At 49.5% G+C, this 17466-nt stretch overlaps 10 non-coding genes across 10 annotated transcripts; all 10 read right to left on the reverse strand.

The window, feature by feature from the left end:
- Positions 1-517: 517 nt before the first annotated feature.
- Positions 518-640, reverse strand: LOC138276451 (5S ribosomal RNA). The gene has a single exon (XR_011200619.1). It is a non-coding gene; the product is annotated as a 5S ribosomal RNA (ribosomal RNA).
- A 1690-nt stretch (positions 641-2330) lies between these two features.
- LOC138276421 (5S ribosomal RNA) lies at positions 2331-2449 on the reverse strand. The gene has a single exon (XR_011200590.1). It is a non-coding gene; the product is annotated as a 5S ribosomal RNA (ribosomal RNA).
- Positions 2450-4124: 1675 nt separating this feature from the next.
- On the reverse strand, positions 4125-4247 carry LOC138276452 (5S ribosomal RNA). Its single transcript, XR_011200620.1, has one exon. It is a non-coding gene; the product is annotated as a 5S ribosomal RNA (ribosomal RNA).
- Positions 4248-5937: 1690 nt separating this feature from the next.
- LOC138276422 (5S ribosomal RNA) lies at positions 5938-6056 on the reverse strand. The gene has a single exon (XR_011200591.1). It is a non-coding gene; the product is annotated as a 5S ribosomal RNA (ribosomal RNA).
- Positions 6057-7731: 1675 nt separating this feature from the next.
- On the reverse strand, positions 7732-7854 carry LOC138276453 (5S ribosomal RNA). The gene has a single exon (XR_011200621.1). It is a non-coding gene; the product is annotated as a 5S ribosomal RNA (ribosomal RNA).
- Positions 7855-9544: 1690 nt separating this feature from the next.
- On the reverse strand, positions 9545-9663 carry LOC138276423 (5S ribosomal RNA). Its single transcript, XR_011200592.1, has one exon. It is a non-coding gene; the product is annotated as a 5S ribosomal RNA (ribosomal RNA).
- Positions 9664-11338: 1675 nt separating this feature from the next.
- Positions 11339-11461, reverse strand: LOC138276459 (5S ribosomal RNA). Its single transcript, XR_011200627.1, has one exon. It is a non-coding gene; the product is annotated as a 5S ribosomal RNA (ribosomal RNA).
- Positions 11462-13136: 1675 nt separating this feature from the next.
- Positions 13137-13259, reverse strand: LOC138276454 (5S ribosomal RNA). The gene has a single exon (XR_011200622.1). It is a non-coding gene; the product is annotated as a 5S ribosomal RNA (ribosomal RNA).
- Positions 13260-14949: 1690 nt separating this feature from the next.
- Positions 14950-15068, reverse strand: LOC138276425 (5S ribosomal RNA). Its single transcript, XR_011200594.1, has one exon. It is a non-coding gene; the product is annotated as a 5S ribosomal RNA (ribosomal RNA).
- A 1690-nt stretch (positions 15069-16758) lies between these two features.
- LOC138276426 (5S ribosomal RNA) lies at positions 16759-16877 on the reverse strand. The gene has a single exon (XR_011200595.1). It is a non-coding gene; the product is annotated as a 5S ribosomal RNA (ribosomal RNA).
- Positions 16878-17466: the final 589 nt, after the last annotated feature.

Consider the following 17466-nt stretch of genomic DNA (forward strand, 5'->3'; position numbering starts at 1 on the left):
AGGCTCGAGCACTATTTCTTGGGGGCTAAGGATTATTCATGGTACAAGTCTTAAAGAAAATAAGTCGGGGGACTAACCAAGTTAGACACTATGCAAGTGACATCACGGCACATGACATCACGGCACATGACATCAGACCGTGTGAAATCGCACCTGGAAAAACAGGAAGTGGCATCACAACCCATGACCTGCCAGGAAATGAGATGCCAAGAAGTGAGATCTGATCTGAAGACCTGACACATATGCTTACCGCAAGAAAGCAAAGCCTTAGCTAGGGGAGCCTTTGTCCGTCGTGGAGCAAATGCTGTCTTGACTTTGGGCCGAGTGTAAAGTGCATAATAATTGTAAGTTTTCCTTGGGAAAGTGTGTATTTTCGTGTTAATGCTGTTCTTTTTCCTTTCTTTTTTTAAGAGAGTAAAAAAAGAGTGTAGTAAATAAAAAGTGTAAAATGAAATTAGCGAGGAAGCTGTGTAATGGAGGTTAGACGTGCGCCACCTAGTGTGTGCGAGAGGCAAAATGCCTACAGCACCTGGTATTCCCAGGCGGTCTCCCATCCAAGTACTAACCAGGCCCGACCCTGCTTAGCTTCCGAGATCGGACGAGAGAGATCGGGCGCATTCAGGGTGGTATGGCCGTAGGCAGGAAAGGCTGCACTTTCAGCTCTCTTCTGCTCACCCGGCCCACCGGCCTGGAGCCGACTGCTCTTAATTGCAGCGGAACACCCTCCCACTGGGAACTCCCACACTGCCCCAGGCACAATGCCCCAACCCACACGGAACAACATTTTTTACTCCTCCATTTACCATGCTCGGCGCTACTCCCGCTTCTCTCGTCTTCACAGGCTGCAGCAGCCCCCACCAAACCTAGCACGACCAGCAGGCGGCGCCTGTCACACTCTCAAGTGCAATGGACAACCCTCACCTCACACAGCATGTGCTGCGCCTCCTTGGACCCCTCCTTAGGGCATGACACCGAGGAGTCACCAGGGGAGACGCTGCTTCTCAACAGCAGCCTTCATTCCCCCCTCCCAAGGACCAATAGTTGCTGCTATGCAGTTCTCTTTTCCTCATCCCACTGGGTGGCGACACCTCCATTCACTCTGGCCAGGAGAAATAGCTCTTCTACACTACCTTAACAACTCCAGAAAGAAACGGGAAGGCACGCCAATCACTTACCTCTTCTTGCACTTTTTTCACTTACTGGAGAGGCTCTGTCACTCAGACTCTGCCATCTGCAACACATTCGCCATGCCTTGCAGGCAGAGGGTGGCCAGTCTTTCCTTTCCTTTTGGCAAACCAGGGTCCCACTGAAAGTACGTAGGAGTTGTCGGAAAAATCGGATCTGTCATCATGGACTCCTTTCTGAAACAAGATGCAAAATAACGCCCCTTCTCACAATCCCAGTGAAAGTGAAAGGGTCAGAGGTGTGTTGTTTAATGCTTAGGACGCAACAGTGGATCACGTGCTCTCTGCTGGGATGTTTTCCTATGTTGAAGAGGGTTTATTCTGCACAGGCCCTGCTCACCCATTCTTTCTGTGGTCGATAAATGGATCGTTGAGTTAAGGACACCTCTTACAGCGCCAGGAAATGCCGGAAAATGCTGCCGAATGCTTTTAAAACAGCTCAAATTGTACGCACCTTTCCTCTTTTTATTCCCTGTTTCTGGAATGCTCTGCTTTTGGACTCTATTACACTTGCGTCTGCAACTCACTTCATTCTTCCACACCTAATAGATCATGGTCCTTTTATCAGATTTCCCACACGCTGTGCTGATTTTTTGCATTTGGTTGCCAATTGTAGGCTCGAGCACTATTTCTTGGGGGCTAAGGATTATTCATGGTACAAGTCTTAAAGAAAATAAGTCGGGGGACTAACCAAGTTAGACACTATGCAAGTGACATCACGGCACATGACATCACGGCACATGACATCACGGCACATGACATCAGGCCGTGTGAAATCGCACCTGGAAAAACAGGAAGTGGCATCACAACCCATGACCTGCCAGGAAATGAGATGCCAAGAAGTGAGATCTGATCTGAAGACCTGACACATATGCTTACCGCAAGAAAGCAAAGCCTTAGCTAGGGGAGCCTTTGTCCGTCGTGGAGCAAATGCTGTCTTGACTTTGGGCCGAGTGTAAAGTGCATAATAATTGTAAGTTTTCCTTGGGAAAGTGTGTATTTTCGTGTTAATGCTGTTCTTTTTCCTTTCTTTTTTTAAGAGAGTAAAAAAAGAGTGTAGTAAATAAAAAGTGTAAAATGAAATTAGCGAGGAAGCTGTGTAATGGAGGTTAGACGTGCGCCACCTAGTGTGCGCGAGAGGCAAAATGCCTACAGCACCTGGTATTCCCAGGCGGTCTCCCATCCAAGTACTAACCAGGCCCGACCCTGCTTAGCTTCCGAGATCGGACGAGATCGGGCGCATTCAGGGTGGTATGGCCGTAGGCAGGAAAGGCTGCACTTTCAGCTCTCTTCTGCTCACCCGGCCCACCGGCCTGGAGCCGACTGCTCTTAATTGCAGCGGAACACCCTCCCACTGGGAACTCCCACACTGCCCCAGGCACAATGCCCCAACCCACACGGAACAACATTTTTTACTCCTCCATTTACCATGCTCGGCGCTACTCCCGCTTCTCTCGTCTTCACAGGCTGCAGCAGCCCCCACCAAACCTAGCACGACCAGCAGGCGGCGCCTGTCACACTCTCAAGTGCAATGGACAACCCTCACCTCACACAGCATGTGCTGCGCCTCCTTGGACCCCTCCTTAGGGCATGACACCGAGGAGTCACCAGGGGAGACGCTGCTTCTCAACAGCAGCCTTCATTCCCCCCTCCCAAGGACCAATAGTTGCTGCTATGCAGTTCTCTTTTCCTCATCCCACTGGGTGGCGACACCTCCATTCACTCTGGCCAGGAGAAATAGCTCTTCTACACTACCTTAACAACTCCAGAAAGAAACGGGAAGGCACGCCAATCACTTACCTCTTCTTGCACTTTTTTCACTTACTGGAGAGGCTCTGTCACTCAGACTCTGCCATCTGCAACACATTCGCCATGCCTTGCAGGCAGAGGGTGGCCAGTCTTTCCTTTCCTTTTGGCAAACCAGGGTCCCACTGAAAGTACGTAGGAGTTGTCGGAAAAATCGGATCTGTCATCATGGACTCCTTTCTGAAACAAGATGCAAAATAACGCCCCTTCTCACAATCCCAGTGAAAGTGAAAGGGTCAGAGGTGTGTTGTTTAATGCTTAGGACGCAACAGTGGATCACGTGCTCTCTGCTGGGATGTTTTCCTATGTTGAAGAGGGTTTATTCTGCACAGGCCCTGCTCACCCATTCTTTCTGTGGTCGATAAATGGATCGTTGAGTTAAGGACACCTCTTACAGCGCCAGGAAATGCCGGAAAATGCTGCCGAATGCTTTTAAAACAGCTCAAATTGTACGCACCTTTCCTCTTTTTATTCCCTGTTTCTGGAATGCTCTGCTTTTGGACTCTATTACACTTGCGTCTGCAACTCACTTCATTCTTCCACACCTAATAGATCATCGTCCTTTTATCAGATTTCCCACACGCTGTGCTGATTTTTTGCATTTGGTTGCCAATTGTAGGCTCGAGCACTATTTCTTGGGGGCTAAGGATTATTCATGGTACAAGTCTTAAAGAAAATAAGTCGGGGGACTAACCAAGTTAGACACTATGCAAGTGACATCACGGCACATGACATCACGGCACATGACATCAGGCCGTGTGAAATCGCACCTGGAAAAACAGGAAGTGGCATCACAACCCATGACCTGCCAGGAAATGAGATGCCAAGAAGTGAGATCTGATCTGAAGACCTGACACATATGCTTACCGCAAGAAAGCAAAGCCTTAGCTAGGGGAGCCTTTGTCCGTCGTGGAGCAAATGCTGTCTTGACTTTGGGCCGAGTGTAAAGTGCATAATAATTGTAAGTTTTCCTTGGGAAAGTGTGTATTTTCGTGTTAATGCTGTTCTTTTTCCTTTCTTTTTTTAAGAGAGTAAAAAAAGAGTGTAGTAAATAAAAAGTGTAAAATGAAATTAGCGAGGAAGCTGTGTAATGGAGGTTAGACGTGCGCCACCTAGTGTGTGCGAGAGGCAAAATGCCTACAGCACCTGGTATTCCCAGGCGGTCTCCCATCCAAGTACTAACCAGGCCCGACCCTGCTTAGCTTCCGAGATCGGACGAGAGAGATCGGGCGCATTCAGGGTGGTATGGCCGTAGGCAGGAAAGGCTGCACTTTCAGCTCTCTTCTGCTCACCCGGCCCACCGGCCTGGAGCCGACTGCTCTTAATTGCAGCGGAACACCCTCCCACTGGGAACTCCCACACTGCCCCAGGCACAATGCCCCAACCCACACGGAACAACATTTTTTACTCCTCCATTTACCATGCTCGGCGCTACTCCCGCTTCTCTCGTCTTCACAGGCTGCAGCAGCCCCCACCAAACCTAGCACGACCAGCAGGCGGCGCCTGTCACACTCTCAAGTGCAATGGACAACCCTCACCTCACACAGCATGTGCTGCGCCTCCTTGGACCCCTCCTTAGGGCATGACACCGAGGAGTCACCAGGGGAGACGCTGCTTCTCAACAGCAGCCTTCATTCCCCCCTCCCAAGGACCAATAGTTGCTGCTATGCAGTTCTCTTTTCCTCATCCCACTGGGTGGCGACACCTCCATTCACTCTGGCCAGGAGAAATAGCTCTTCTACACTACCTTAACAACTCCAGAAAGAAACGGGAAGGCACGCCAATCACTTACCTCTTCTTGCACTTTTTTCACTTACTGGAGAGGCTCTGTCACTCAGACTCTGCCATCTGCAACACATTCGCCATGCCTTGCAGGCAGAGGGTGGCCAGTCTTTCCTTTCCTTTTGGCAAACCAGGGTCCCACTGAAAGTACGTAGGAGTTGTCGGAAAAATCGGATCTGTCATCATGGACTCCTTTCTGAAACAAGATGCAAAATAACGCCCCTTCTCACAATCCCAGTGAAAGTGAAAGGGTCAGAGGTGTGTTGTTTAATGCTTAGGACGCAACAGTGGATCACGTGCTCTCTGCTGGGATGTTTTCCTATGTTGAAGAGGGTTTATTCTGCACAGGCCCTGCTCACCCATTCTTTCTGTGGTCGATAAATGGATCGTTGAGTTAAGGACACCTCTTACAGCGCCAGGAAATGCCGGAAAATGCTGCCGAATGCTTTTAAAACAGCTCAAATTGTACGCACCTTTCCTCTTTTTATTCCCTGTTTCTGGAATGCTCTGCTTTTGGACTCTATTACACTTGCGTCTGCAACTCACTTCATTCTTCCACACCTAATAGATCATGGTCCTTTTATCAGATTTCCCACACGCTGTGCTGATTTTTTGCATTTGGTTGCCAATTGTAGGCTCGAGCACTATTTCTTGGGGGCTAAGGATTATTCATGGTACAAGTCTTAAAGAAAATAAGTCGGGGGACTAACCAAGTTAGACACTATGCAAGTGACATCACGGCACATGACATCACGGCACATGACATCACGGCACATGACATCAGGCCGTGTGAAATCGCACCTGGAAAAACAGGAAGTGGCATCACAACCCATGACCTGCCAGGAAATGAGATGCCAAGAAGTGAGATCTGATCTGAAGACCTGACACATATGCTTACCGCAAGAAAGCAAAGCCTTAGCTAGGGGAGCCTTTGTCCGTCGTGGAGCAAATGCTGTCTTGACTTTGGGCCGAGTGTAAAGTGCATAATAATTGTAAGTTTTCCTTGGGAAAGTGTGTATTTTCGTGTTAATGCTGTTCTTTTTCCTTTCTTTTTTTAAGAGAGTAAAAAAAGAGTGTAGTAAATAAAAAGTGTAAAATGAAATTAGCGAGGAAGCTGTGTAATGGAGGTTAGACGTGCGCCACCTAGTGTGCGCGAGAGGCAAAATGCCTACAGCACCTGGTATTCCCAGGCGGTCTCCCATCCAAGTACTAACCAGGCCCGACCCTGCTTAGCTTCCGAGATCGGACGAGATCGGGCGCATTCAGGGTGGTATGGCCGTAGGCAGGAAAGGCTGCACTTTCAGCTCTCTTCTGCTCACCCGGCCCACCGGCCTGGAGCCGACTGCTCTTAATTGCAGCGGAACACCCTCCCACTGGGAACTCCCACACTGCCCCAGGCACAATGCCCCAACCCACACGGAACAACATTTTTTACTCCTCCATTTACCATGCTCGGCGCTACTCCCGCTTCTCTCGTCTTCACAGGCTGCAGCAGCCCCCACCAAACCTAGCACGACCAGCAGGCGGCGCCTGTCACACTCTCAAGTGCAATGGACAACCCTCACCTCACACAGCATGTGCTGCGCCTCCTTGGACCCCTCCTTAGGGCATGACACCGAGGAGTCACCAGGGGAGACGCTGCTTCTCAACAGCAGCCTTCATTCCCCCCTCCCAAGGACCAATAGTTGCTGCTATGCAGTTCTCTTTTCCTCATCCCACTGGGTGGCGACACCTCCATTCACTCTGGCCAGGAGAAATAGCTCTTCTACACTACCTTAACAACTCCAGAAAGAAACGGGAAGGCACGCCAATCACTTACCTCTTCTTGCACTTTTTTCACTTACTGGAGAGGCTCTGTCACTCAGACTCTGCCATCTGCAACACATTCGCCATGCCTTGCAGGCAGAGGGTGGCCAGTCTTTCCTTTCCTTTTGGCAAACCAGGGTCCCACTGAAAGTACGTAGGAGTTGTCGGAAAAATCGGATCTGTCATCATGGACTCCTTTCTGAAACAAGATGCAAAATAACGCCCCTTCTCACAATCCCAGTGAAAGTGAAAGGGTCAGAGGTGTGTTGTTTAATGCTTAGGACGCAACAGTGGATCACGTGCTCTCTGCTGGGATGTTTTCCTATGTTGAAGAGGGTTTATTCTGCACAGGCCCTGCTCACCCATTCTTTCTGTGGTCGATAAATGGATCGTTGAGTTAAGGACACCTCTTACAGCGCCAGGAAATGCCGGAAAATGCTGCCGAATGCTTTTAAAACAGCTCAAATTGTACGCACCTTTCCTCTTTTTATTCCCTGTTTCTGGAATGCTCTGCTTTTGGACTCTATTACACTTGCGTCTGCAACTCACTTCATTCTTCCACACCTAATAGATCATCGTCCTTTTATCAGATTTCCCACACGCTGTGCTGATTTTTTGCATTTGGTTGCCAATTGTAGGCTCGAGCACTATTTCTTGGGGGCTAAGGATTATTCATGGTACAAGTCTTAAAGAAAATAAGTCGGGGGACTACCCAAGTTAGACACTATGCAAGTGACATCACGGCACATGACATCACGGCACATGACATCAGGCCGTGTGAAATCGCACCTGGAAAAACAGGAAGTGGCATCACAACACATGACCTGCCAGGAAATGAGATGCCAAGAAGTGAGATCTGATCTGAAGACCTGACACATATGCTTACCGCAAGAAAGCAAAGCCTTAGCTAGGGGAGCCTTTGTCCGTCGTGGAGCAAATGCTGTCTTGACTTTGGGCCGAGTGTAAAGTGCATAATAATTGTAAGTTTTCCTTGGGAAAGTGTGTATTTTCGTGTTAATGCTGTTCTTTTTCCTTTCTTTTTTTAAGAGAGTAAAAAAAGAGTGTAGTAAATAAAAAGTGTAAAATGAAATTAGCGAGGAAGCTGTGTAATGGAGGTTAGACGTGCGCCACCTAGTGTGTGCGAGAGGCAAAATGCCTACAGCACCTGGTATTCCCAGGCGGTCTCCCATCCAAGTACTAACCAGGCCCGACCCTGCTTAGCTTCCGAGATCGGACGAGAGAGATCGGGCGCATTCAGGGTGGTATGGCCGTAGGCAGGAAAGGCTGCACTTTCAGCTCTCTTCTGCTCACCCGGCCCACCGGCCTGGAGCCGACTGCTCTTAATTGCAGCGGAACACCCTCCCACTGGGAACTCCCACACTGCCCCAGGCACAATGCCCCAACCCACACGGAACAACATTTTTTACTCCTCCATTTACCATGCTCGGCGCTACTCCCGCTTCTCTCGTCTTCACAGGCTGCAGCAGCCCCCACCAAACCTAGCACGACCAGCAGGCGGCGCCTGTCACACTCTCAAGTGCAATGGACAACCCTCACCTCACACAGCATGTGCTGCGCCTCCTTGGACCCCTCCTTAGGGCATGACACCGAGGAGTCACCAGGGGAGACGCTGCTTCTCAACAGCAGCCTTCATTCCCCCCTCCCAAGGACCAATAGTTGCTGCTATGCAGTTCTCTTTTCCTCATCCCACTGGGTGGCGACACCTCCATTCACTCTGGCCAGGAGAAATAGCTCTTCTACACTACCTTAACAACTCCAGAAAGAAACGGGAAGGCACGCCAATCACTTACCTCTTCTTGCACTTTTTTCACTTACTGGAGAGGCTCTGTCACTCAGACTCTGCCATCTGCAACACATTCGCCATGCCTTGCAGGCAGAGGGTGGCCAGTCTTTCCTTTCCTTTTGGCAAACCAGGGTCCCACTGAAAGTACGTAGGAGTTGTCGGAAAAATCGGATCTGTCATCATGGACTCCTTTCTGAAACAAGATGCAAAATAACGCCCCTTCTCACAATCCCAGTGAAAGTGAAAGGGTCAGAGGTGTGTTGTTTAATGCTTAGGACGCAACAGTGGATCACGTGCTCTCTGCTGGGATGTTTTCCTATGTTGAAGAGGGTTTATTCTGCACAGGCCCTGCTCACCCATTCTTTCTGTGGTCGATAAATGGATCGTTGAGTTAAGGACACCTCTTACAGCGCCAGGAAATGCCGGAAAATGCTGCCGAATGCTTTTAAAACAGCTCAAATTGTACGCACCTTTCCTCTTTTTATTCCCTGTTTCTGGAATGCTCTGCTTTTGGACTCTATTACACTTGCGTCTGCAACTCACTTCATTCTTCCACACCTAATAGATCATGGTCCTTTTATCAGATTTCCCACACGCTGTGCTGATTTTTTGCATTTGGTTGCCAATTGTAGGCTCGAGCACTATTTCTTGGGGGCTAAGGATTATTCATGGTACAAGTCTTAAAGAAAATAAGTCGGGGGACTAACCAAGTTAGACACTATGCAAGTGACATCACGGCACATGACATCACGGCACATGACATCACGGCACATGACATCAGGCCGTGTGAAATCGCACCTGGAAAAACAGGAAGTGGCATCACAACCCATGACCTGCCAGGAAATGAGATGCCAAGAAGTGAGATCTGATCTGAAGACCTGACACATATGCTTACCGCAAGAAAGCAAAGCCTTAGCTAGGGGAGCCTTTGTCCGTCGTGGAGCAAATGCTGTCTTGACTTTGGGCCGAGTGTAAAGTGCATAATAATTGTAAGTTTTCCTTGGGAAAGTGTGTATTTTCGTGTTAATGCTGTTCTTTTTCCTTTCTTTTTTTAAGAGAGTAAAAAAAGAGTGTAGTAAATAAAAAGTGTAAAATGAAATTAGCGAGGAAGCTGTGTAATGGAGGTTAGACGTGCGCCACCTAGTGTGCGCGAGAGGCAAAATGCCTACAGCACCTGGTATTCCCAGGCGGTCTCCCATCCAAGTACTAACCAGGCCCGACCCTGCTTAGCTTCCGAGATCGGACGAGATCGGGCGCATTCAGGGTGGTATGGCCGTAGGCAGGAAAGGCTGCACTTTCAGCTCTCTTCTGCTCACCCGGCCCACCGGCCTGGAGCCGACTGCTCTTAATTGCAGCGGAACACCCTCCCACTGGGAACTCCCACACTGCCCCAGGCACAATGCCCCAACCCACACGGAACAACATTTTTTACTCCTCCATTTACCATGCTCGGCGCTACTCCCGCTTCTCTCGTCTTCACAGGCTGCAGCAGCCCCCACCAAACCTAGCACGACCAGCAGGCGGCGCCTGTCACACTCTCAAGTGCAATGGACAACCCTCACCTCACACAGCATGTGCTGCGCCTCCTTGGACCCCTCCTTAGGGCATGACACCGAGGAGTCACCAGGGGAGACGCTGCTTCTCAACAGCAGCCTTCATTCCCCCCTCCCAAGGACCAATAGTTGCTGCTATGCAGTTCTCTTTTCCTCATCCCACTGGGTGGCGACACCTCCATTCACTCTGGCCAGGAGAAATAGCTCTTCTACACTACCTTAACAACTCCAGAAAGAAACGGGAAGGCACGCCAATCACTTACCTCTTCTTGCACTTTTTTCACTTACTGGAGAGGCTCTGTCACTCAGACTCTGCCATCTGCAACACATTCGCCATGCCTTGCAGGCAGAGGGTGGCCAGTCTTTCCTTTCCTTTTGGCAAACCAGGGTCCCACTGAAAGTACGTAGGAGTTGTCGGAAAAATCGGATCTGTCATCATGGACTCCTTTCTGAAACAAGATGCAAAATAACGCCCCTTCTCACAATCCCAGTGAAAGTGAAAGGGTCAGAGGTGTGTTGTTTAATGCTTAGGACGCAACAGTGGATCACGTGCTCTCTGCTGGGATGTTTTCCTATGTTGAAGAGGGTTTATTCTGCACAGGCCCTGCTCACCCATTCTTTCTGTGGTCGATAAATGGATCGTTGAGTTAAGGACACCTCTTACAGCGCCAGGAAATGCCGGAAAATGCTGCCGAATGCTTTTAAAACAGCTCAAATTGTACGCACCTTTCCTCTTTTTATTCCCTGTTTCTGGAATGCTCTGCTTTTGGACTCTATTACACTTGCGTCTGCAACTCACTTCATTCTTCCACACCTAATAGATCATCGTCCTTTTATCAGATTTCCCACACGCTGTGCTGATTTTTTGCATTTGGTTGCCAATTGTAGGCTCGAGCACTATTTCTTGGGGGCTAAGGATTATTCATGGTACAAGTCTTAAAGAAAATAAGTCGGGGGACTACCCAAGTTAGACACTATGCAAGTGACATCACGGCACATGACATCACGGCACATGACATCAGGCCGTGTGAAATCGCACCTGGAAAAACAGGAAGTGGCATCACAACACATGACCTGCCAGGAAATGAGATGCCAAGAAGTGAGATCTGATCTGAAGACCTGACACATATGCTTACCGCAAGAAAGCAAAGCCTTAGCTAGGGGAGCCTTTGTCCGTCGTGGAGCAAATGCTGTCTTGACTTTGGGCCGAGTGTAAAGTGCATAATAATTGTAAGTTTTCCTTGGGAAAGTGTGTATTTTCGTGTTAATGCTGTTCTTTTTCCTTTCTTTTTTTAAGAGAGTAAAAAAAGAGTGTAGTAAATAAAAAGTGTAAAATGAAATTAGCGAGGAAGCTGTGTAATGGAGGTTAGACGTGCGCCACCTAGTGTGTGCGAGAGGCAAAATGCCTACAGCACCTGGTATTCCCAGGTGGTCTCCCATCCAAGTACTAACTAGGCCCGACCCTGCTTAGCTTCCGAGATCGGACGAGAGAGATCGGGCGCATTCAGGGTGGTATGGCCGTAGGCAGGAAAGGCTGCACTTTCAGCTCTCTTCTGCTCACCCGGCCCACCGGCCTGGAGCCGACTGCTCTTAATTGCAGCGGAACACCCTCCCACTGGGAACTCCCACACTGCCCCAGGCACAATGCCCCAACCCACACGGAACAACATTTTTTACTCCTCCATTTACCATGCTCGCCGCTACTCCCGCTTCTCTCGTCTTCACAGGCTGCAGCAGCCCCCACCAAACCTAGCACGACCAGCAGGCGGCGCCTGTCACACTCTCAAGTGCAATGGACAACCCTCACCTCACACAGCATGTGCTGCGCCTCCTTGGACCCCTCCTTAGGGCATGACACCGAGGAGTCACCAGGGGAGACGCTGCTTCTCAACAGCAGCCTTCATTCCCCCCTCCCAAGGACCAATAGTTGCTGCTATGCAGTTCTCTTTTCCTCATCCCACTGGGTGGCGACACCTCCATTCACTCTGGCCAGGAGAAATAGCTCTTCTACACTACCTTAACAACTCCAGAAAGAAACGGGAAGGCACGCCAATCACTTACCTCTTCTTGCACTTTTTTCACTTACTGGAGAGGCTCTGTCACTCAGACTCTGCCATCTGCAACACATTCGCCATGCCTTGCAGGCAGAGGGTGGCCAGTCTTTCCTTTCCTTTTGGCAAACCAGGGTCCCACTGAAAGTACGTAGGAGTTGTCGGAAAAATCGGATCTGTCATCATGGACTCCTTTCTGAAACAAGATGCAAAATAACGCCCCTTCTCACAATCCCAGTGAAAGTGAAAGGGTCAGAGGTGTGTTGTTTAATGCTTAGGACGCAACAGTGGATCACGTGCTCTCTGCTGGGATGTTTTCCTATGTTGAAGAGGGTTTATTCTGCACAGGCCCTGCTCACCCATTCTTTCTGTGGTCGATAAATGGATCGTTGAGTTAAGGACACCTCTTACAGCGCCAGGAAATGCCGGAAAATGCTGCCGAATGCTTTTAAAACAGCTCAAATTGTACGCACCTTTCCTCTTTTTATTCCCTGTTTCTGGAATGCTCTGCTTTTGGACTCTATTACACTTGCGTCTGCAACTCACTTCATTCTTCCACACCTAATAGATCATCGTCCTTTTATCAGATTTCCCACACGCTGTGCTGATTTTTTGCATTTGGTTGCCAATTGTAGGCTCGAGCACTATTTCTTGGGGGCTAAGGATTATTCATGGTACAAGTCTTAAAGAAAATAAGTCGGGGGACTACCCAAGTTAGACACTATGCAAGTGACATCACGGCACATGACATCACGGCACATGACATCAGGCCGTGTGAAATCGCACCTGGAAAAACAGGAAGTGGCATCACAACACATGACCTGCCAGGAAATGAGATGCCAAGAAGTGAGATCTGATCTGAAGACCTGACACATATGCTTACCGCAAGAAAGCAAAGCCTTAGCTAGGGGAGCCTTTGTCCGTCGTGGAGCAAATGCTGTCTTGACTTTGGGCCGAGTGTAAAGTGCATAATAATTGTAAGTTTTCCTTGGGAAAGTGTGTATTTTCGTGTTAATGCTGTTCTTTTTCCTTTCTTTTTTTAAGAGAGTAAAAAAAGAGTGTAGTAAATAAAAAGTGTAAAATGAAATTAGCGAGGAAGCTGTGTAATGGAGGTTAGACGTGCGCCACCTAGTGTGTGCGAGAGGCAAAATGCCTACAGCACCTGGTATTCCCAGGCGGTCTCCCATCCAAGTACTAACCAGGCCCGACCCTGCTTAGCTTCCGAGATCGGACGAGAGAGATCGGGCGCATTCAGGGTGGTATGGCCGTAGGCAGGAAAGGCTGCACTTTCAGCTCTCTTCTGCTCACCCGGCCCACCGGCCTGGAGCCGACTGCTCTTAATTGCAGCGGAACACCCTCCCACTGGGAACTCCCACACTGCCCCAGGCACAATGCCCCAACCCACACGGAACAACATTTTTTACTCCTCCATTTACCATGCTCGGCGCTACTCCCGCTTCTCTCGTCTTCACAGGCTGCAGCAGCCCCCACCAAACCTAGCACGACCAGCAGGCGGCGCCTGTCACACTCTCAAGTGCAATGGACAACCCTCACCTCACACAGCATGTGCTGCGCCTCCTTGGACCCCTCCTTAGGGCATGACACCGAGGAGTCACCAGGGGAGACGCTGCTTCTCAACAGCAGCCTTCATTCCCCCCTCCCAAGGACCAATAGTTGCTGCTATGCAGTTCTCTTTTCCTCATCCCACTGGGTGGCGACACCTCCATTCACTCTGGCCAGGAGAAATAGCTCTTCTACACTACCTTAACAACTCCAGAAAGAAACGGGAAGGCACGCCAATCACTTACCTCTTCTTGCACTTTTTTCACTTACTGGAGAGGCTCTGTCACTCAGACTCTGCCATCTGCAACACATTCGCCATGCCTTGCAGGCAGAGGGTGGCCAGTCTTTCCTTTCCTTTTGGCAAACCAGGGTCCCACTGAAAGTACGTAGGAGTTGTCGGAAAAATCGGATCTGTCATCATGGACTCCTTTCTGAAACAAGATGCAAAATAACGCCCCTTCTCACAATCCCAGTGAAAGTGAAAGGGTCAGAGGTGTGTTGTTTAATGCTTAGGACGCAACAGTGGATCACGTGCTCTCTGCTGGGATGTTTTCCTATGTTGAAGAGGGTTTATTCTGCACAGGCCCTGCTCACCCATTCTTTCTGTGGTCGATAAATGGATCGTTGAGTTAAGGACACCTCTTACAGCGCCAGGAAATGCCGGAAAATGCTGCCGAATGCTTTTAAAACAGCTCAAATTGTACGCACCTTTCCTCTTTTTATTCCCTGTTTCTGGAATGCTCTGCTTTTGGACTCTATTACACTTGCGTCTGCAACTCACTTCATTCTTCCACACCTAATAGATCATCGTCCTTTTATCAGATTTCCCACACGCTGTGCTGATTTTTTGCATTTGGTTGCCAATTGTAGGCTCGAGCACTATTTCTTGGGGGCTAAGGATTATTCATGGTACAAGTCTTAAAGAAAATAAGTCGGGGGACTAACCAAGTTAGACACTATGCAAGTGACATCACGGCACATGACATCACGGCACATGACATCACGGCACATGACATCAGGCCGTGTGAAATCGCACCTGGAAAAACAGGAAGTGGCATCACAACCCATGACCTGCCAGGAAATGAGATGCCAAGAAGTGAGATCTGATCTGAAGACCTGACACATATGCTTACCGCAAGAAAGCAAAGCCTTAGCTAGGGGAGCCTTTGTCCGTCGTGGAGCAAATGCTGTCTTGACTTTGGGCCGAGTGTAAAGTGCATAATAATTGTAAGTTTTCCTTGGGAAAGTGTGTATTTTCGTGTTAATGCTGTTCTTTTTCCTTTCTTTTTTTAAGAGAGTAAAAAAAGAGTGTAGTAAATAAAAAGTGTAAAATGAAATTAGCGAGGAAGCTGTGTAATGGAGGTTAGACGTGCGCCACCTAGTGTGTGCGAGAGGCAAAATGCCTACAGCACCTGGTATTCCCAGGCGGTCTCCCATCCAAGTACTAACCAGGCCCGACCCTGCTTAGCTTCCGAGATCGGACGAGATCGGGCGCATTCAGGGTGGTATGGCCGTAGGCAGGAAAGGCTGCACTTTCAGCTCTCTTCTGCTCACCCGGCCCACCGGCCTGGAGCCGACTGCTCTTAATTGCAGCGGAACACCCTCCCACTGGGAACTCCCACACTGCCCCAGGCACAATGCCCCAACCCACACGGAACAACATTTTTTACTCCTCCATTTACCATGCTCGGCGCTACTCCCGCTTCTCTCGTCTTCACAGGCTGCAGCAGCCCCCACCAAACCTAGCACGACCAGCAGGCGGCGCCTGTCACACTCTCAAGTGCAATGGACAACCCTCACCTCACACAGCATGTGCTGCGCCTCCTTGGACCCCTCCTTAGGGCATGACACCGAGGAGTCACCAGGGGAGACGCTGCTTCTCAACAGCAGCCTTCATTCCCCCCTCCCAAGGACCAATAGTTGCTGCTATGCAGTTCTCTTTTCCTCATCCCACTGGGTGGCGACACCTCCATTCACTCTGGCCAGGAGAAATAGCTCTTCTACACTACCTTAACAACTCCAGAAAGAAACGGGAAGGCACGCCAATCACTTACCTCTTCTTGCACTTTTTTCACTTACTGGAGAGGCTCTGTCACTCAGACTCTGCCATCTGCAACACATTCGCCATGCCTTGCAGGCAGAGGGTGGCCAGTCTTTCCTTTCCTTTTGGCAAACCAGGGTCCCACTGAAAGTACGTAGGAGTTGTCGGAAAAATCGGATCTGTCATCATGGACTCCTTTCTGAAACAAGATGCAAAATAACGCCCCTTCTCACAATCCCAGTGAAAGTGAAAGGGTCAGAGGTGTGTTGTTTAATGCTTAGGACGCAACAGTGGATCACGTGCTCTCTGCTGGGATGTTTTCCTATGTTGAAGAGGGTTTATTCTGCACAGGCCCTGCTCACCCATTCTTTCTGTGGTCGATAAATGGATCGTTGAGTTAAGGACACCTCTTACAGCGCCAGGAAATGCCGGAAAATGCTGCCGAATGCTTTTAAAACAGCTCAAATTGTACGCACCTTTCCTCTTTTTATTCCCTGTTTCTGGAATGCTCTGCTTTTGGACTCTATTACACTTGCGTCTGCAACTCACTTCATTCTTCCACACCTAATAGATCATCGTCCTTTTATCAGATTTCCCACACGCTGTGCTGATTTTTTGCATTTGGTTGCCAATTGTAGGCTCGAGCACTATTTCTTGGGGGCTAAGGATTATTCATGGTACAAGTCTTAAAGAAAATAAGTCGGGGGACTAACCAAGTTAGACACTATGCAAGTGACATCACGGCACATGACATCACGGCACATGACATCACGGCACATGACATCAGGCCGTGTGAAATCGCACCTGGAAAAACAGGAAGTGGCATCACAACCCATGACCTGCCAGGAAATGAGATGCCAAGAAGTGAGATCTGATCTGAAGACCTGACACATATGCTTACCGCAAGAAAGCAAAGCCTTAGCTAGGGGAGCCTTTGTCCGTCGTGGAGCAAATGCTGTCTTGACTTTGGGCCGAGTGTAAAGTGCATAATAATTGTAAGTTTTCCTTGGGAAAGTGTGTATTTTCGTGTTAATGCTGTTCTTTTTCCTTTCTTTTTTTAAGAGAGTAAAAAAAGAGTGTAGTAAATAAAAAGTGTCAAATGAAATTAGCGAGGAAGCTGTGTAATGGAGGTTAGACGTGCGCCACCTAGTGTGCGCGAGAGGCAAAATGCCTACAGCACCTGGTATTCCCAGGCGGTCTCCCATCCAAGTACTAACCAGGCCCGACCCTGCTTAGCTTCCGAGATCGGACGAGATCGGGCGCATTCAGGGTGGTATGGCCGTAGGCAGGAAAGGCTGCACTTTCAGCTCTCTTCTGCTCACCCGGCCCACCGGCCTGGAGCCGACTGCTCTTAATTGCAGCGGAACACCCTCCCACTGGGAACTCCCACACTGCCCCAGGCACAATGCCCCAACCCACACGGAACAACATTTTTTACTCCTCCATTTACCATGCTCGCCGCTACTCCCGCTTCTCTCGTCTTCACAGGCTGCAGCAGCCCCCACCAAACCTAGCACGACCAGCAGGCGGCGCCTGTCACACTCTCAAGTGCAATGGACAACCCTCACCTCACACAGCATGTGCTGCGCCTCCTTGGACCCCTCCTTAGGGCATGACACCGAGGAGTCACCAGGGGAGACGCTGCTTCTCAACAGCAGCCTTCATTCCCCCCTCCCAAGGACCAATAGTTGCTGCTATGCAGTTCTCTTTTCCTCATCCCACTGGGTGGCGACACCTCCATTCACTCTGGCCAGGAGAAATAGCTCTTCTACACTACCTTAACAACTCCAGAAAGAAACGGGAAGGCACGCCAATCACTTACCTCTTCTTGCACTTTTTTCACTTACTGGAGAGGCTCTGTCACTCAGACTCTGCC

This window comes from Pleurodeles waltl, unplaced genomic scaffold, assembly GCF_031143425.1.
Source record: "Pleurodeles waltl isolate 20211129_DDA unplaced genomic scaffold, aPleWal1.hap1.20221129 scaffold_388, whole genome shotgun sequence".
Lineage (NCBI taxonomy): Eukaryota > Metazoa > Chordata > Amphibia > Caudata > Salamandridae > Pleurodeles > Pleurodeles waltl.